Consider the following 19,951-nt stretch of genomic DNA (forward strand, 5'->3'; position numbering starts at 1 on the left):
TGCTCAGGACATCCATCACGTCTTAGACAGAAATGGTTTGAAAAAAGAGTCTGAGGTGATTTATTGCATCTTAGAGTGACATGAGAATGGGAGTGATTGTTTGGATTATTTCTAAGAGGAAAATGTCTAGTAATGTAATCCAGATTGGGGGTGGGGAGGACAGCTTACAGAGCTTCCTCCTCTCCTGCCTCAGATGCCCTCTTTTTCCTAACCCCTTTCTTGTGTTTCACAGAATCAGAGATAGAGTACACTGGTTATAATTTTGTGACACCTCATTATAATGAAAACTGATAAAATTATGAATATGATAAACTATGAAATAGTGAATATTTTGCCTTCAGATCTTGGAACCTTAGGCTGATGACTGAGGAATCTCGGGCCATTTACCAGAAATGACTCGACAAAAATGCTTCTTGATAGTGGCACAACTGTCTCCCTCACCTGGAACTCCACAGTTCCCAGTAACAATCAATATTTGCAGGAACTGTGGAGTGAGAGTCTCTAGAACTCAGACTTTCTTAGCTTCATGGCAAATCCACCTTGGATCACAAACTAGGAGGATGAACCTAGACGCTCCAGGCCTTTCCATTCCCTTCCATTCTATAAATGAGAATGACTTTACAAAGACATGGTGGTCTCCCCACCACCACCATCCCACACCTTTTAACATTAGGGATTGGGTTACATCCTCCTGCTCCCCAGCCTTTGCTCTGCCTCCTAAACTATTTTGCATCAGAGTGGTTCAGAGCCCAAACTCACAGTCAGAGGACAAGGGTGAAGAACACCTCACCTGTATTTTATAAGATGTGAGAGCTTTGAAAAATCCAGCAGTTTTTCTGGACCTTAGTTCCTTTATCTAAAGATGGAACATATCCTATAGACCTCTTTGCTTTGCTCTGTGTAGTAATGTGTGTGAAAATGCATAGGCTGTAACAAGCGGCTAATAAACACAGACTGCCTTGAGTGTCTAGTGCCATCGCTTGAGTAAAGCCTTTCCTCATAAGGATAAGTATTTGCACTGTCTCTATGAAATCAAGTAATATAATTACAATTTCTTTTTAGTAACTTATTAAATTTGTTCTTTGACAGTTTCACACACATATACAGTACATTCTGATTATATCCCCTCTGCCTTTCTTTATCTTCCTCCCATCTGCACCACCCCCACTCTCTTTCCTGAAGATTCTCCCCCCCCCCCATTTTTGGTGTTTTGTTTTGTGACCCGCTGAGTTTAATCAGGGTATCTGTGTGGCCATTGGTTTGGAGCTAGTCACCAAGACCTGGTGTAAATTCATCAGTGGCTACGCAAATGAAGACAGTGGATCCCCGTCCCCCAGAACCTGTCTGTAGCCAGTAACATTCCTTAAGTTGTTTTTTTCAAATCTGAGTGGAAAGAAGCCATATAGAGTTATTTGTTGTTGTTGTTGTTATTGTTGTTGTTTTTTCAATTCAAACAACTTAGGTGTTGGAATAAAAAGAAAACCAATTTTAAGGCGTTAAAATTAACTCGAACCATTTGGAAAATAACATATAGGAGATATGTCTTATTAGTATAAACTAGATTCTGCCTATGCTATCTTCATGGTTAGTTTTATACATTTAAAAATATGAAGTCAAATCAATATTTACAATATGGGGCACTGATTCTCTTTCTGTTATATTCCAGGCCAGCAGAGATTTCATGCTGTCATATATATGTTCATGTTCAAGCAGAAAGCCGTTTTGCCTTTTCCATTTGTTTACGTCACATACTTTTTTTCTATATTTGTTCTTTGGCACTGTTTGTACTGAAGCCAGGGTCTGCCTTTTTCCCTTTATCTCTCCATGGCAACAGATAGATTGCGATGCCACACACAAAAATGCAGAATTACAATCTCCCTGCCAGATGGAGCAGAAGGAACCACGTACAGGGAAATTGGCAATGGGAACTTGGGAGGTAGGTAATGGAAAAGCCAATTTTTCCCCTTTCGGACAGAATGTAAATCACAGTTCTCCTCTGCATCTTCCCTTTGCTTTCCAAGGAAGACCCTTCGTATTCCCGCAGCACAGTCGTAGAACGAGGGGCTGATAGACTGTTATCATTTCCCTTTTAAGTGTACACCTATTGATACTATATTTGAAGACTTGTAACTATAGTGGTTACAGTTTGTTGCAGGCTTCTTGTCTCCTGTGGGCTGGACTGGATGCTTGATATAGATAACTCTGTTGCCCTTTATCCCAGTTCTGTAAAGTGATCATTATCATCTGTTTGCAGATAAAGAACCTCAGGCCCAGGGAGGTGAAGGGAGCACTCAGGGTCAGAGCCCTCAGGTAGGAATCAGTGGGGCTGAGTTTGGTCCTTTAGAGTCTGTCTGACACAAAGGCTTAGGCTTGTACTCAACCTGCTGGCACACCCGTCCAGAACTTAGCAGATCTGTGTCGATTCTGTGGCTCTTTTACTTTCATGTTACCCCTTTATCTCTGATTTAAAGGGGACACATGCTCTCCTCTTTAATATGTTTCTGATGATTTCCTGGAGATTCCTTCTCTGCATGATGATCCCAGTCTCCTTCTATGCTAGAACATATCCCAATCCAGAGACCTGAACTCCTTTGACATGGTTACAACCCTTTTTTCTTTCTTTCTTTCTTTCTAATATATATATATATTTATATATATATATATATATATATATATACACATACATACATGTATATTACTACATATAAATAAAATAAACTACATAGAGCAAGAAGAACCATGAAGCAATTGGGAATTATATAAATGTTGCATTCATAGTGTTTTGGTTACTTGTATTTGGCAACCTTGAAGAAAACATCTTTCTTATCTTGGTGAGTCTAAAATGCTGAATGTAAATCAATCTATCATATCTCATCTCTATCAAGTCTGTAAAAAAAAAAAACCTGTCTAAACCTAAAAACATCTTAGCCTCTAAATAACTAAGCTTAATTGTAAGACTAAACTACCTGGTCTTCAACCCCATCAGAGACTTGAGAAGGAATAATACTTAATTACCTGAGTAAACCAGAAGTGCAGGTGAGCAGCTTCCAAAACGAAAAAATGGCAATTTGCTGCCTGAACAGTCACCTAAAACTCTGTGTAATGTTGGAGCATCATCTTCAGCCTTAGGGCCCAATATATCTAACAGGCATATTTGTGAGACAGGAACTGTTGAGGACTTGCTTACTCTGTCTTGGTAGAGTTTGGCTGTTGACTCTGCCTGCATCCAAGCTTGCCCATTTTTAGGCAGAATTATGTCTGTGGCAGGTATGAGGGCATTTTGCCCAGTGGTTTGTTTGCTGCATTTGAAGCTATAGTTATTATTGGTCTTATTCAGAGAGAAAACTAGGTTGAACTCAGGGATGTCTCGTTTTTCCTTTATCTTTCTTTTGTAGGTACAGAAATAGGGGTTGAAAAGAAAGAGGAGGGAACATAGAAATATATAGGAATGACAGAACAAAAAGTAGATATTGTTTTTAAAATTTATTTGTATTAACTATATTATCTGTGTTACTGGTAGGCCCGGCTAGGAATCAATTAAGACACAGACACTTGTTATATTTTAAAATATCCTTAGTTAACCTGGGGCAGGGCAGAAATCAATCCTCTAAACTAACTTCCATACTAGGGCCTCAGGCATGGGATCCCTGTCTCAATCTCATGCCATCTGCTTCTAATAACTTCTATTAAGCTATCTCCCACCTATAATTCCATATTCTTGCTCATGTTCTTCATCTGGGCTGGATTCTCCATCCATGCCGGCCATGTGCTTTTCCTCCATCTAACCCATGGTGGCCTTTCTCTCTTCCCTTCTGGTTTCTCCCTTTTCTCTCATGGCCATCTTTCTTCTTCCCAGAATTCCTCTCCCTAAGCCCCACCTATCTCCTGCCCTGCCCAGGTGGGATGGCTTTTCATTAAGCAAAAGGTGGGTCAGACAGCAAGCAGTAATTAGCATCAAAATACATCAGATTATCCCAACAAGTAGATTGGCCTCAATTTAAGGCCTTAGTTGTTACTCAAAAATAAGGTTATTTTTAATCCATTGGTATAGAATTTTGTATATTGATGCAAAATTAATTTAATTTTCGTACATTGGTATAGAATTTAAATTTAAGATTATTCTTCACACACATTATACATATTTCTACTCTAATATGAGGTGTTGAACCCATACAACTCAATTATAATACAAGTTCACTTCCAATATCTTGAAAGTGTTATTGTAGGCTGTTTAGAATAATTAAATAACAAGCTAATTGTTAGTTGATGAAATCATGGTCATGTCAATTACTAGTCTATTTTTATCACAAGAATATACATATTAGGTTTAACAGATAGATATGAATCTATAAATATATAAGGTAAAATAGATAGCTAAAATCTTCAAAACCTCAGAGACATACAGAATATGGCATTTAAAGATTTTTTAAAATTATTTTAAAGATTCTTTGACAACAAGACAGGTTATCTCCTGGCAACAGCCAGAAGGTGATGAACATCAAAGAACCTCCTTATGGAGACAGCCCTTTCTTTAGGCTGTGATGCTCTTGCCAGATTCAGGTCTAGGGTTTTGCTGAATACTGTCATCTTTGATGATTCATTGTCCACAGAAGTGCTTATTAGGTACTGACAGGAGTGCATGCTTCAGCCTGCTCAGGCTGAATTCTATAAGACCTTGGCCAAGCGTTTCCCATTTTTAAAAGGAGAGTGCTGCAATATAGTACTAATCTCTTGGTATCCTTAGGTCTCAATAATATTACTGCCCTCCCCCTGCAATCCCCATCTTCTTTAGACTAAAAGTGAGAAACTAGACTTAGCCTTCAATGCTATCCAATAGGTTTCAGTTGGCCACTTAATCTTAAAAGAGACCCCTTCTGTGATGCTTTGAGTAAGAATTTCACCCTAGACAGTGAAGCAGTTGGGCTAACTGCAGATCTTCATCTATCCCTCATCTTCCCCAAATCCTTTCCCTCATCCTTTTTTTTTTTCTTTTTAATGTGCATTGATGTTTTTGCATGCATGTACATCTGTGTGAGGGTTCCAGATCTTCTGGAAGTAGAGCTGCAGACAATTGTGAGCTGCCATGTGGGTGCTGGGAATTGAACCCAGGTTGCCTGGAAGAGCAACTGTCTCTGAGCCATCTGTCAGCTGCCATTCCCTGAGTCTTAGCCTCAGCTCTATAGCAGACCACCTATTGTAGCCTGCCTCCCCCTTCTCTGCTCCCATCTCCAAGGATCACCCAGATGTCCCTGCCCCTAAGCTTCTGTCCCCCTACCCATTGCTTTTCTCCAGCCCACAACTCCAGCAGCTATTCTCTGAGAACTCACAGGCCACACCAGCCAGGGAAGCAAGTAGGCTAATGGCAGGTCTTCACTTCTTCTGATCCTCCAAATTCAATCCCTCAGTCTCATCCCCAGCTCTGCAGCACACCACCTGCTGTGGCTCACCTCCAACCCTTCCCTAACCACCAGGTCATCACACAGATCTTCCACCTTGAACCTTGCTTCCTCCCACTCATCTCTTATTCCAGCAGGCATTCCCCCAGGAACCTGCAGGCCACTCCAGCCAGGGAAACAGATAGGCTAACTGGAGATCTTCATTCCTCCCTTCCAAATCCAATACCAGCAGATCACGCAGATCTTCTCTTCCAATCGTCCTCTCTCTTTACCTTGTTATCTCAGCCCCAATGCCAGCCGGTATCCTCTTGGAACCCACCATCCAAGCCTGACAGAGAGGCAAATATGTCAGCCCAGGGAAGCAAGTAGGTGAGCTTCAAATATTCACTCTCTTTCTTCTCCTCTATCCAACCCCCTAGTCTAATCCCCAGCTCTGTAGCAGATTACTTGCTGTGGCATCTTCTCATTCTCAGGAGACTAAGCACATCCTGGTGGAACATCCTGCTTTCCTCCCTCCTGTGGATCCATTCATACTCACCTTCTAACCCAACCCCATTCCTAAGTACTAGCTTCCAATATCAAAAAATGTAGTTTACACAGGACCCCCAGTGGACACAGCTATTGAGATTGCAGAAGAATTTTCTGCCAGGCAACACACAGCTACCACACTCTCTTGCAGTCCAGAGAGAGCAACTAAAATTAAAAAAAAAAAACAGTCACCCAATGAAGACAAGACTAGATACCAGTACCAAGAATTACAATCTTCCCAAACCCAGGTGCCTAGACAATACCAAACAGGACACCATGTCTCTTCTAGAGCCTGGCAACTCTACTATAATAGTCCTGACAATTCCACCATAGCTGAAGCCAAGACAGAGACCTCCAAATAGCCTTTATGAATGTGATGCAGATCCTTAAAGAGGAAATGGACAAACCCTTTAGGGAAATCTATGAGATGCAAAAAAACAAAAACAAAACAAAAACAAAAAACAAAAAAACAAAACAGTGGAAGGAATTGAATAAAACACTTCCAAACCTGAAAATGGAAATAGAACGGATAAAGAAAACACAGACTGAGGAAAATCTAGAAACCAAAAAATTAGGAGCTTGAAAAAAGGAACCTCAAAAGAAAGCCTCACCAACAGAATACAAAAGGTGGGAGACTCTCAGGCATTGAAAATAGGCTACAATAAATGGGTACGTCAGTCAAAGAAAATGTTAATTTTTTAAAAATACTGGTACAAAATATCTAGGAAATATGAGACAAAAATCTAAAAACAATAGGAATATAGGAAGGAGAAGAAACCCCAGTCAGAAGCACAAAAATATTTTCAACAACATCACAGAAGAAAATTTCCCAAACTTCAAAAAGGAGATACCTATCAAGGTACAAGAAGCATACAGAACATCAAATATACTGGACCAGAAAAGAATGTTCCCTCAGCACATAAAAACCAAACCACCAAATGTACAGAACAAAGAAAATTATTAAAAGCTGCATGAGAAAAAGACCAAGTAACACATAAAATTAGATAGACCTACTAGAATCACCCATGGTTCTCAACAGACAAAAAGCCAGAAGGAATAAGAAGTCACAGATGCCAGTCCAGGCTGTTATTCCTAGCAAAACTTTCAATCACAATAGATGACTAAAATTAGACATTACACGATAAAAACCAAAGGTAAGCAATATTTTTTCTACAAATCCAGAAGGAAAATACAGATTTAAAGATGTTAACCACAACTAAGAAAACACAAGGAAAAAAATCTTAGACCAGCAACTCAAAAAAGGGACACACACACACACACACACACAGAGAGAGAGAGAGAGAGAGAGAGAGAGAGAGAGAGAGAGAGAGAGAGAGAGAATCAACAAACACTGCTCATTGCTATCTCTCAACATCAAAGGTCTCAATTTTCCAATAAAAAGACACAGACTAGTAGAATGAGTGTGAAAACAAGATGCATCTCTTTTGCTGCATCCAAGAAATACATCTTAACAACAAGGGTAGACATCACCTCAAAATAAAAGAATGCAAAAAGATAATCCAAGCAAATGGTCCTAAGAAGGAAGCTGATGTATCCATTTAAATATCTGATAAAACAGACTTCAAGCCAAAACTAATAAAAGATAGGGAAGGACACTATATATCCATCAAAGGAATAATCTTCCAAGAGGACATGATAATCTTAACATCTATGCACTAAACACAAGGGTACCCATATTTGTAAAGGAAGCACTACTACAGCTTCAATCAAACATTGTGCCTCACACACACTTAACAATAGAAAAGTCATTCAAACAAATATTAGAGAAATGCTGAGGCTAAATGATGTTATAAACCAAAAGGACCTAAACACAGCAGGAGATTAGGACAGATGCTGGGACTCAATGCTAGACATCAGGTGAGAGCGTTATGGAAGAATAGGGGGATAAAAGGACTTGGAAGGTTCAGGACCCCACAAGGAGACCATCAAGGCTGGCAGATCTAGACCCAGGGGGGCACAAACTGTTATACCAACCAAGGACAATGCATACAGTAAACAACCTAGACCCCCCTGTTCAGATCTAACCAATGGTCAACTCGTTCTCTACTGTTATGGGATAGATAGAGAGGACTGCCACTGACATGAGCTCTGGGGCTCCCAATTTGTTTACTTCCCCTTGGTGGGGGGGGCGTGGCAGGCACACAAAGGAATGAGAAGCAGGCTCTCTGGATGAGGCCTGATAGGCTGTGGTAACATGGTGGGGGGAGGAGGTCTCCTTCTGTCAGAAATCTAGGGGAGAGGAATAAGGCAGAAGAGAGACAAAGGGTAGGAACAGGAAGATAAAAACAAGGGATAACAATCAGAATGTAATTTGAATAAATTATAATAAATGAAAAAGAAAACAACCAAAAAATATTTCTAGAACATTTCACATAACACAAAAGAATATACCTTCTTCTCAGAACCTCACAGAACTTTCTGCAAAACTGACCACATAATAAGACACAAAGCAAATCTCAACCATGCAAGACAATTGTAGCAACACCCTGAATCCTATATGGCCACAATGGATTAAAACTGAATATCATCAATAACAGAAAGAAAAGAAAGCTTACAAATTCATGAAAACTAAAAAGCTCACTACTGAATGAAAAATGGGTCAAAACAGAAATTAAGAAAGAAATAAGACTTTCTAGAAGTGAATGAAAATGAACATACAACATACTCAAACTTATGGGGCACAATGAATGTGGTTCTATGAGGAACATTCATAGCACTATGTGTACATTAAAAAAATGGAGAAATCTCATACTAATAATTTAACAGAACATTTTAAATCTCTAGAATGAAAAGAAGAAATCATACCCAAAGGAGTAGATGGCAAAAAATAATCAAACCCAGGTCTGAAGTCAATAAAATGGAAACAAAAAAGAAAGAAAAAAATCAATGAAACAATGAGTTGATTCTTTGAGAAAAACCAAGAAGATTGATTATATCTAAGTTAATTAATGGGCAGAAAAAGAAGATTCAAATTGTCAAATTAAAGGTCAATACAGGCAGTAAACTTTAAACCCCTACCCAGATCTATCCAATGGTCATAACAGTCTCCACACTTGAGTGGAGAGTGGGATATGACTTTCTCACGTACTCTGGTGCCTCACATTTGACCATGTCCCCTGGAGGGGGAGACCCGGTGGCACTCAGAGGAAGGACAGCAGGTTGCCAAGAAGAGACTTGATACCCTATGAGCGTATACAGGGGGAGGTAATCCCCCTCAGGAACAGTCATAGGGGAGGGGAATAATGGGAAAAGGGGAGGGAGGGAAGAATGGGAGGACACAAGAGATGGGATAACCATTGAGATGTAACAAGAATAAATTAATAATAAAAAATTTAAAAAAACCAAATTGTCAAATTATAAATAAAAAAGGAGACATAACAAAAAATACTGAGAAAAGTCAGAGAATCATATGAAAATACTTCAAAACCCCATACTCTACCAAATTGGAAGATTTAAAAGAAATGCATAATTTTCTTGAAGTATACCATTTACCAAAGTTAAACCAGGACCAGATAAACAGTTTTAAATAGACTTATAACTCCTAATAAAATAAAAGCAATCAGTAATGCTCTCAATGAGGAAAAATCCAGGGCCAGGTGGCTTTAGAGAAGAATTCTGCTAGGCTTTCAAAGAAGAGTAGTCAATACTACTCAAATTATTCCATAAAATAGAAACAGAAGGAACATTGCCCAATTCATTTTACCAGGCCACAGTTACCTTGACACCATATAGACCCAGCAAAAAAGAGAATTGCAGACCAATTTTCATTATGAACATAGATAAAAAAAAAAAAAACCCTCAATAAAATATTTGCAAACCAAATCCAAGAACACATAAAAAAAAAAAATCATCCACTACGATCTAGTAGGCTTCATTGGAGAAATGTAAGAAAGGTTCAACATATGAAAATCAGTAAACATATCCCACCATATAAACAAACTGAAATATAAAAACTAAAATATCATCTTGTTATACATAGAGAAGGCCTTTGACAAAATCCAGTATCACTTCACGATAAAAGTCCAGAAGACATTAGGAATACAAAGAACATACCTCAACATAATTAAAGCAGTTACAGTAAGCCCATAGTCAACTTACATAGAGAGAAACTCAAAGCAATTCCACTAAAATCAGAAATAAGATAAGGTTGTTCACTTTCCCCATACTTTTTCAATATGGTACTTAAAGTCTTAGCTAGAGCAACAAGCTATCTGAAAAACTCCAAGGCGATACAAATTGGGAAGGAAGAAGTTAAAGTATCTTTCTTTGCATATAATATGATAGTATACATAAGTGACCCTAAAAATTCCACTGGAAAAACCCACAGATGATAAACACTGTCAACAAAAGTTGGATACAAAATTAACTTCCCCAAATTAGCAGCACTCTTATATACAAATAATAAACAGTCTAAGAAAGAAATCAGAGGAACATCACATTTATAGGAATTTCAAATAATATAAAAAGATATATTCTGAAGTAACTTTAACCAAGAAAGTGAAAGACTTGTATAGAAAAAAATTAAGACTCTGAAGAAAGAAACTGAAAAATATATCAGAAGATACACCTTCCATTCTCATGGATCATAGGATTAATATAGTTAAAAAAAATGCAATCCTACCAAAATCAATCTACAGATTCAATGCAATCTCCATCATATTTCCAACATAATTCTGTTGGATATTGAAAGGGTAATTTTCAGATTTACATGGAATCACAAAAACCCAGGATAGCTAAAACAAATTCTGAATAATAAAAGAAATACTGGAGGTGTCACCATCTCTGACCTAAATTGTACTGCAGAACTATAGTAATAAAGATAGCATGGTGCTGGCACAAAACAGATATGTTGATCAATGAAATGAAATTGAAGATCCTGTGGTGGTTTTAACTGGAATGGCCCCCAAAGACTCCTGTGTTTGAATGTGTGACCCACACTAGTAGGCAACATAGCATTGTTGCAGTAAGTGTGGTCTTGTTGGAGAAAGTATGTCACTGTGGGAGGGTGGGCTTTGAGGTCTCCTTTGCTCAAGCTATGCCCATTGTGATACACAGTTTTCTTCTGCTGCCTGTGGATCAAGACGTAGAACTCTTGGATCTCCCAGCACCACGGCTGCCTGTGTGTCGCCATGCTTCCTGCTATGATGATAATGGACTAAACCTCTGAGGCTATAAGCCAGCCCCAATTAAGAGTTGCCTTGGTCATGGTGTCTTTCCACAGCAATAAAACCCTAACTGAGACCGACCCAGACATAATACAACACAGCTATGGACACCTGATTTTGTTTTGTTTTGTTTTGTTGTTTTGTTTTGTTGTTTCTTTTTCTTTTTTTTTAATGAAGAAGCTAGAAATACACAATGGAAAAAAGACAACATTTTCAACAAATGGTGCCCGTCAAACTGGATGGCTACAAATAGAAGAGTGCAACTAGAGCCGTACTTATCACCTTGCACAAAACTCAACTCTAAATGGATCAAAGACCTCAACATAGAACCAGGTAAAATGACCCTGATAGAGGAGAAAATGGAGGATAGCTTTGAACTAATGTGCACAGGAGACAACTTTCTGAACAGAACACCGCTAGCACAGGCACTAAGATCAGCAATTAATAAGTGAGATCTCGTAAAACAGAGAAACTTCTGTAAAGCAAATGCCACCATCCTCCAGACAAAGCAGCAGCCTACAGAGTGGGAAAAGATTTTTTACCAGCTCCACATCTGATAGAGGGCTAATATCCAAAGCATATCAAGATGTCAAAAAACTAGATATCAAGAAGACAAGTCAAATTAAAACCCAATTTTAAAATGGGGTGCAGATCTAAACAGAAAAATTTCAAAAGAGGAAACTCAAATGTCTGAGAAACACTTAAGGAAAGGTTCAACCTTCTTAGTCTCTAGTGAAATGCAAATCAAAAGTACTTTGAGATTTCATCTTATACCTGTCAGAATGGCTACAATCAATAAAACGAGTGACAGCTCATGCTGGTGAGGATGTGGAGTAATAGAAGCACTCCTTCATTGCTGGTGGGATCGCAAACTTGTACAGCCACCATGTAAACCCATACCCAACATTGTTTGGGTAACCAAGAAGCTGAAACTAGATAGCCCAGAGGCAAAATACCATTGCATCATCATCATCATCATCATCATCATCATCATCATCATCATCATCATAATAATAATAATATGGATCCTAATAACATTCTGCTATACTCAGATCAGCATTTTGCTCAGCTATCATCACAGAACCTTCATTCTGAAGCAGATGAGAACAAATACAGAAACCCACAGCCAGATACTATCTAAATGTGAGAGATCTTGGAATACTCATCTGGAAAAGGGATGACTCTTTCAAATATCTCCCCTCAACACACAGGGAGCCCTGCGGAAGAGGAGGTGGAAAGAGTATCAGAGCCAGAGTGAATGGAGGACATCAGGCAAACAAGGCCCTCTAAAGAAACAGAACCAACACACACATGAACTCATAGACAGAGGCAGCATGCACAGGGCCGTCACAAGGCTGGACCAGGTGGGGCTTAGAGCTGAAAGGAGAAGTGGACACATGGTCCCAACCCTAACCCGGAAGCTATCTTCACTTGACAAATGCTTGGAAATGAAAATGTAGTTTCCTCCAAGGGAGTCTCACTAGAGAAAAAAACTACTCTTAAGGGTAGGCTGCATGCCCAGGATGACGGCCAACAGAAAATAGACTCAAGTCAAACTAGATTCAAATGTATCTTTCTATGACCATACCACCCTGAACTCATCTGATCTCATGTTTAAAAAACCAAAAACTTACTAGTTTTTTTATTTTATTTACATATAAATAAAATATATACCCTACAGGTCCTTTGTATGTGTACATTATAGTTTCCAGCTTAGTGTTGTTTGTGAAATTCCTGACTGTGCAAACAAGTGGGTCTCTGTTCCTTATGCCTTCTCTTGGGATTTTTTTCTTTTTCTTTTGTTTTGGCCTAATCCATTGTGTTAGGGTTTTTTTCTTATATTTTATCTTATTTAAAAAAAAATATATGGTCCCCATCAGCTCATCTATTTGATGCTTAGTTACCAGGGAGTGGTACTGTTTCAGAGGATTAGAAGGATTAGGAGGTGTGGCCTTTTTTAAGTGTGTCATTTTTGGCCTGTGGACCAGAATGTAGCTCTCAGCTATTGCTCCAGAGTCTTCATGCCATCTTGTTCCCTGCCGTGATGGAAATGGGATAAGCCTAAACTGTAAGCAACACCCGCCCCCATTAAAGCTTACTTTTGGCAGCAGTGGTGGCACACATCTTTAATCCCAACACTCAGGGAAGCAGAGGCAGACAGAGTGCTGTGAGTTCAAGGTCAGCCTGGTCTACAAAGTGAGTCCAGGACAACCAAGGCTATACAGAGAAACTCTGTCTTGAAAAAAGGAAAAAGAAAAGAAAAGAAAAGAAAAATGCTTACTTTTGTAAGAGTTGCCTTGGTCCTGGTGCCTCTTTAGTGCAATAGAACAGTTACAAAAAGAGCCTTGCTTTTGTTTTTCCCCATCATCTGCGTGTGATTTGTTTCCTTGACAACAAGCACCTGCGATCTGGATACTTGTCTTGCTCGTTCTTTCCTGTTTTCTGGATCAATGAAGAATGACAACAAAGTCTGTTTTGTTCCCTCCTGTGTCCTCATCATCTACTGCAGTTTTCCCAGTAACGACCTGTTGGCTGTATTTATGTCCCTCAGTAGAAGAATGGACTAAGAAACTGTGGTACATTTACACGATGGAATACTACTCAGCTATTAAAAACAAGGAATTCCCGAAATCTGTGGACAAATGGATTGATCTAGAAATTATCATAATGAGTGAGCTAACCCAGAAGCAAAAAGAGACAAACGGTATATACTCACTTATATCAAAACACTAGTCCAAGGGATATGTACCATGAAAAACTTTACTTACCAAGAAAGTGGGTCAGAGGACAGGACATCCTATTGAGACTTTAGGTGAGAGTAACATGGAAGAATAAGGAAATAGTAGGACCCACAGGGTCCTGGAAACCTACAAGAAGAACTTTATGACAGGCAGATCTGGATCCTGGGGTCCTCCTCAAACTAAGGCACCAGCCAAGGAGAATATAGTCATTAAACTTCGAATCCCTACCAAGACCTAGCCAACGAACATGATACTCTCCACCATTGAGTGGAGAGTGAGATCTGACTCTCACACGAACTCTGGTGCCCCTTTTCTGACCACGTCCCCCGGATGGGGAGGCCTGGCGGCACTCAGAGGAAGGACAGCAAGTTACCAAGAAGAGACTCGATATTCTAAGAGCATATATAGGGGGAGGAGGTCTCCCTCAATCACAGACATAGGGGAGGGGAAAAGGGGGGAAGTGGGAGGGAGGGAAGAATGAAAGGAAACAGGGGAAGGGCTAACAATCGAGATGTAATGTGAATAAAATAATAAAATGGAAAAAAAATAAATTTAAAAAAAGAAGTGGAGTGGTGACTTCCCATCCGGTCCTTCCCGAGGTCACCCAGCTGAGAATTCAGGGGTCACTTCTGATCTTCCTTCTGTGTTTATCGCAAAGCCCTGTTCATTATTTCCTCGGCAGCGCATTTCAAACCTGCTCTTCCTTTGTCCGATTCCGTAACCTCTATTGAATCAGGACACTTTTATATCACCCTTAAATTACTGCTCTAGGCTCTTTAAGACATTCTCTTCCCGGGCACACACACTCTCTCACTCTCTCCTAGTGCAAAAGCACTGGGGAGTCTTTTGTTTAGAATTTTACTGCAGCTTTATGCCTCCTCAAGAGTAGGTTTAAAATCCCTTTGCTGTCATTGAAATAGCCCATTTTTCTCACCAAGACTAGACCTATGCCAGCAAAATCTATAGGTCACTAATATGAAATTCCTATCCTAAACTTTCTAAAAGTGCCTTCCTCCCAACCGGAATTCCCTCTCCGCTTCTGCTTGCCAAAACTTACCCTTCCCTTATCAACCCTAAGTTTAAATTTTACTTTCCGTGACTCAAGAGAGTGCCTCCCTCAAACCAATCATTAACTAGTGTGCAATTGTAGATATGTGAGGCTTTCCTTACACCTTTCTGGCTCTTCTTTTCAGAGACGCTAACATGGAAAGTGACCCCTCCTCAAATAAAATGTTCTCAGGCTTGTAACACCATCGTTGATCAAATCTCTCTGCAACGTGGAGCAAGAGAGCAAGCAGCAAGCCTTTTGGTCATTGTGGGAAATGTTCTGCTGTTTTGTAAAGTAGAAGAATGGCTGCTGTGCGCATGCGGATAATGTTCCTGCAGATCCAATTTAATAAAATTCTCAAGCTCAGCAGTGATGATATGTACCTAGGTGCTGAGTCTGCAAGTACCCATGCTCAAGAATCCCCTGAGAAACCTTCCCATTCTCCTAAAAACACGAAGGCTCCAGCTCAAAGGCTGCTGGACCTTAAGGCACTTGCTGTTTTTGCCAATTAAGATTCCATCTGATCCACATTTGAGCATCTCTCTGGGCCTTTTCTGATTGCTGGCTCCGGAGCTAGTGAGTCTGCATTTAGAGAGCAAGATATGCTATCTGGCATCACCAGGGGGCATGAGCCTAGGAACCTCACTCATCTATCTCTTGGCTAAACAGAATAATAAATAGGTTGAGCATACTTTACCTGAAATTATGGGACCTAGAGTCCATAATATAGGGGAGGGCTTGACAATTTTTTCAATAGTGAAATAAACTTGGAGATGAGACTCACGTCAAAACATAAAAATTCATTCACATTTCATGTACAGTTTAAACACATGGTAATTGGATAATTTTATACATTATTTCCAGAAAGCCTGAGTTTTTACTTGAACCCATCACATGGGGTCAGGTGTCCAATTTCCATTTCTATGTCACGTCACTGCTCAGAAAACTTCCAACTTGGAACATTTCAGATTCCAACTTTCTCCATTAGGGGTGGCTTGTAGTGCCTCTCTCATAACAATCCTGAGAAGAGTAGGTGAACATTTATACACTCAGAACGCTTTTGTGCTAAATCAGTGCTGCTGCTGCTGCTGCTGCTATTGCCACAGCAAATGAAACTAGAGAGATGTCTTGGATGAGTTTGGAACTTTGGTTTAATCTGTACAGTTGGAAAGGTAACTGCACACAGGTGGCGAGGAAGCCATATGCAATGGCACTGCTGGGGAAACTCTTTCACTGGACAACTCCTTGTTAATTGTCCTTTGGCTCTTTGCTAGTTGTTGACGAACAAGCAAATTCAGGCTCTGTCCCTCCTAGAGCTAATAGCTTTGAAGAGAGAGTTAAGTCAGTGTATGTATGATACGATGCAACTATTGGCTACCCAGGAGTGTGGTAGAGCCTGCTTGTTACAGGCAGTAGGAGGACAGAGAAGTCAGAGCTAAAGCCACGCAAACTGAACAATGCAGACTTGCTTTGGGTAAATAGGGGTGTGGTGCGGGTGGTGCTGAACACAGGGAAATTTTCCTGTTTTACCCACACCAGAAGCATCAGGGGAGGAAGAAAAGAAAATATAGGAATCTAGGTTGGTATAAAAAAAAAATACAGACAGCCAATATTTGATTGGAGTGAGAAAGGCCAATGGTTCCAAGCCAATGGGATGACAATTGACAGGGGTAATCTTGGGGAGTCTTTTGTTTAGAATTTTACTGCAGGAGTAAAGTTCAAAGTCTTCTATTTTCATGTCCCAAATGCCACCTGCACAAGCTCAGGAGTGTGTGACTTGAAACTGACAGTAATTCATATGATAAAAGAAGGGGTTAACTGATTATAAACTGATAAAATCAGGGGCATCATTGCTAAGCTGAAGGTTTTTTGATATACTTGAAATTACTTTCAAAAAGACTACTTTAGGGCATTTTATTTCAGATTTTAATGTAAAATTCTTAAGTACATAGTTATAAAATTCAGCTATTAAAACTAAACTTTTCAATTAAAAGTCTACTACTCAATTCTAATACATTTAACAATCACTTTAAATTTTTTTTTTTTTTAGAATTTCTTACATGTACATAATCTAAGAATGTTTTGGAAATTTCATATGTATATATAATATATCTTTGTCAGATTCAGTTTGGTGCTTTTTCTTACCCTCCCTCTTCTATTGAACCCCTCCTCCCCCACCCCTCTCTCTTTGTGTGTTTGTATGTGTGTGCATGACCCACTGATTTTAATTAAAGTTGCTTTCATGAGCATGGACAGAGGACTGTTTACTGGAGTTTGGACAACATACCAATGGTTGCACCACTAGACAAAATTAATTCTCCTCTTCTGGCAGCCCATCAACTGTCAATTACTCCTCAAGGAGGAGTGAGGCCTCATGGTCCATCTTGTGCAATAACCTCAGCCTCTATGAGTTCATAATGACAATGGTTATGTCGCACCTAGAAAAGAGCATTTTGTACTATCCTTTCCTGTCTCTGACTTTTACATGGTTCCTACCCTTTTTCTGTGATGTTCCCTGGATCTGCAAAACTAACCTTCTCTAACCAAGACTGAGAACAGCACTAGTTTATGGGTATGAATGTAAATGTCGCTTTTACTTCCTCAGATGTTGGGGCATGAGGTGAGAACCATACCCAAGCTTTACGAATAAATACACAGCTTGAGCTGAGACCAGAGCATTTCCATCTCTGTTATATCTATCCCTAGCCTGGAAGCTTCTAGACTCCATACAATCTAATCTTCTGTAAGTGTGGACCTTAAAGTTTTCAGCTTTCAGTCTCCATCTGCTTGCTAACCATCTAGAATGTTTTCAGAACCATCCATCTAGAATGTTTTCAGCTTCTGAGACTTACTGCTGAATAAACTCACCCTTTCTAGCCCTTTCTAAACTCTGGCTGGCTGGTTCAACTCAGCTTTTCTGGTTGAAACTCCTCTCCAAGCCGACTGATTCAATTCAGCTTCTTAATTGGCTTCTGACTAAATTGCTCTGCTCAGAAAAACTACCTCTGAACTCGATGAGCTAATGCACTGACGACTGCATGAACTGAACAGAATTAAAAGGAACTACATCAACTCAACTGAACTCAACTGAACTGCATCAAGATCAACTTTCCTCCCCTCTCTCCCTAAACTGCTCTTAAGTAGCCTCTCTTTCCTGTCTCTTCTCATGAGAGCTGGGCATATTCTATCTCTGACTCATTCTGTCAAATCATCCTCTGATTCATCACTTTGCCTCTCAATTAGCCATCGTTGTTTGGGATTAAAAGTGTATGCTAAGGGTGTGCCTGGATTCCAGCCAGATCACAACGACCTAGGCTTGGATGTGGTCCCTTGCTAGAGAAGCCATGTTGCTGGATTAAACTTCCTCTACAAAGATATAAGGTCCATACCTAAACACAATAAAGGCAAGCCTATAGCAACATCAAATTAAATGGAAAGAAACTTAAAACAATCCCACTGAAATCAGGGACAATACAAGGCCACCCATTCTTTCCATATCTCTTCAATGTAGTACTTGAGGTCCTAACTAAAGCAATAAGACAGGAGCCTAGCATAACTGTCCTCTTAAAGGCTCCACCTGGAAGCATATAAAAACAGATGTTGATCCCCACAGCCAAACATTAGACAGAGCTCAGGGAATCTTGTGGAATATTGAGGAGGCGTGGGAGGAAGAAGGACCTGGAGGGAGCAAGAACACCACAAGAAGACCAACAGAGTCAACTAACTTAGGTCCATGGGGGCTTACAGAGACTCAAGTACCAACCAAGGAACATGCATGGACTGGACATAGGCCCCTGGCAAATGTGTAACTGATGGGCAGTTCGGTCTTCATGTGGGTCCCCCAGCAAGTGGAGCAGGAAGTCGCTCACATGGTCTCAGTTGCCTGCTTTTGGATGGCTTTCCCCTTGTCTGGCCTCAGTAGAAGAGGATGCTCTTAGTCATGATGCAACTAGATGTGTCGAAGCAGATTGGTATGGCAGGGGGAGGGCTCCCCTTTTCTGAGGAGAAGGGGAGGAGGAAATGGGGGAAGAGGATGGGACCAAGAAAGAGAGGAGGGAGGGGCCTGTGATTGGGATGTAAAGTGAATAAATAAATAAAATTATTCAAAAAGAAAAAGAAAACATTCCTCTACACATCAACATAAACATTCAGAAAGTATTTTTGACAACATGCTCATTTTAGTAAAACAAATGTAGTGCATTCTCCCCCTAGAGCCTGTAGCATTCCCAACTAAGGACAGATTTATAATATCAGACATGAATTCCTTCCTACAGGGCAAGATTCCAGTCAGAAAGCAATTGGTTGCCCCATAACAGTCATGCCACTGTTGAGCCAATGGGCATTTCTTGCCTGGAAGGTTGGCATTGAAGCATATAGTGTCCACAGATGAGATAGACCATTGATAACTTTTCTTCCCAGTAGCTTCTAGCACTATGAATGCTAGCCAGCAGGGAAGATGCTCCTAGTTCAGCACTTCAGCTTGATTTCTCTATATTCTTAACCAAAGTGTATTTTGTCTTCTGCGGTATGGTCTTGTTGTCTAGTTCCAGTGAGTAACCAAGAGCAACAGCAATAGCTGTATTGATTGGGGGACCTCTCAGGCCACTGACCAACAACTCAGAAGGGTGTATCTCAGAAGGGCTTTTGTTTAATAAACCTTAGCTTCTGAGAGCAGTATTATCAACTTACGCAATGTTGATACTTATCAATAGGAAAAATCATGCATTAAAACTCTTTTACTTTATGTATTTTTATAAATTATACTTTTATTTTATAAAGCAGTGGGTTCCTATGTAGTTTTTCTTTAAACATCCTTAGTTTTTCTCAACTCTCTCTCCCATCCCTTTCTCCCTTCCGTACCTCTGCCCATCCCAGTTTAAACAAGTTTTGAAATAATACTACACCCTATTTATAAACTTAAACTATGCTTACAAATTAAATGTGTCCTATTTTTGCAAATATTTTATTTATGAGACAGTAAAAAGGTAAAACATCCCAATCTCTTAAGTAATTATTATAAAATAATATATTTATTGATTCAAATTATCTTCA

This window comes from Acomys russatus, chromosome 5 (assembly GCF_903995435.1).
Source record: "Acomys russatus chromosome 5, mAcoRus1.1, whole genome shotgun sequence".
In the NCBI taxonomy this organism is placed as follows: domain Eukaryota; kingdom Metazoa; phylum Chordata; class Mammalia; order Rodentia; family Muridae; genus Acomys; species Acomys russatus.